Raw genomic sequence first — 1,973 nt, 5'->3', positions numbered from 1 at the left:
AAACCTGGAGAAATATATATATATTATATATATAATAATATAATATTATAGTATTATATATATTAAATATATTATATAATATTATACTATATATATAGTGTATATATATATATATATTATATAAAAATTTTGTTAATCTACCCTAAACAAAAGAATTCTGGGTCAGAGAAGTGAAATAAATCATCAAGTTCTTCACACAGCTAGTTAGTAACAGAACTGAGACTAGAATACAAATCTCTCAAGGATGAATCTAAATTGCTATAATTTTAACACAATATGTATAATAATGTATAGCAATATAGTAAAGTAAAGCAATAATAAGTAATTTATTTGATATATCAGAAATTTATGCATTCTCTAAAAGTAGATAGGGAAGGGATCCTTGAAATCCAGGATGGGATTTGCTATTTATAAACCTGTGCTAGAGGAATCCCTACAGTGGAAGTTTTGTGATTGTTCTGGTCTCTTCTATCCCTGTGTCCTGATTTTCATCAGTCACTAAAATCAGCAACATAAATATAAAACTCTTTTCATCTGGGATAGCTTGAGTAAGCTCCTGTTTCTAATTGTAAGATATTCTATTTCTTCCCTCCAGAAATTTTATAAACCATTGTATGAGTAGCAAGTGAACTGACCAGTAATCAGATAAGATCAGATCAGTTGCTGAGTCGTGTCTGACTCTTTGCGACACCATGAATCTCAGCACGCCAGGCCTCCCTGTCCATCACCAACTCCCAGAGTTCACTCAGACTCATGTCCATTGTGTCAGTGATGCCATCCAGCCATCTCATCCTCTGTCGTCCCCTTCTCCTATTGCCCTCAATCCCTCCCAGCACCAGAGTCTTTTCCAATGAGTCAACTCTTCGCATGAGGTGGCCAAAGTACTGGAGTTTCAGCTTTAGCATCATTCCTTCCAAAGAAATCTAGGGCTGATCTCCTTCAGAATGGACTGGTTGGATCTCCTTGCAGTCCAACGGACTCTCAAGAGTCTTCTCAAATACCACAGTTCAAAAGCATCAATTCTTCGGTGCTCAGCTTTCTTCACAGTCCAACTCTCACATCCATACATGACCACTGGAAAAAACCATAGCCTTGACTAGACGGACCTTTGTTGGCAAAGTAATGTCTCTGCTTTTCAATATGCTATCTAAGTTGGTCATAACTTTCCTTCCAAGGAGTAAGCGTCTTTTAATTTCATGGCTGCAGTCACCATCTGCAGTGATTTTGGAGCCCCCCCAAAATAAAGTCTGACACTGTTTCCCCATCTATTTCCCATGAAGTGATGGGACCGGATGCCATGATCTTCGTTTTCTGAATGTTGAGCTTTAAGCCAACTTTTTCACTCTCCACTTTCACTTTCATCAAGAGGCTTGTGAGTTCCTCTTCACTTTCTGCCATAAGGGTGGTGTCATCTGCGTATCTGAGGTTTTTGATATTTCTCCCGGCAATCTTGATTCCAGCTTGTGTTTCTTCTAGTCCAGCATTTCTCATGATGTTCTCTTCATATAAGTTAAATAAGCAGGGTGACAATATACAGTCTTGACATACTCCTTTTCCTATTTGGAACCAGTCTGTTGTTCCATGTCCAGTTCTAACTGTTGCTTCCTGACCTGCATACAAATTTCTCAAGAGGCAGATCAGGAGGTCTGGTATTCCCATCTCTTTCAGAATTTTCCACAGTTTAGTGTGATCCACACAGTCAAAGGCTTTGACATAGTCAATAAAGCAGAAATAGATGTTTCTGGATCTCTCTTGCTTTTTCCATGATCCAGTGGATGTTGGCAATTTGATCTCTGGTTCCTCTGCCTTTTTCTGAAACCAGCTTGAACGTCAGAAGTTCATGGTTCACATATTGCTGAAACCTGGCTTGAAGAATTTTAAGCATTACTTTACTAGCATGTGAGATGAGTGCAATTGTGCGGTAGTTTGAGCATTCTTTGGCATTGCCTTTCTTTGGGACTGGAATGTAAACT

This window comes from Bison bison, unplaced genomic scaffold, assembly GCF_000754665.1.
Source record: "Bison bison bison isolate TAMUID 2011002044 unplaced genomic scaffold, Bison_UMD1.0 scf7180017860102, whole genome shotgun sequence".
NCBI classification, from domain to species: Eukaryota; Metazoa; Chordata; class Mammalia; order Artiodactyla; family Bovidae; genus Bison; species Bison bison.
The sequence above is the reverse complement of the archived record's forward strand: the minus strand, read 5'-3'. Positions refer to the sequence as shown.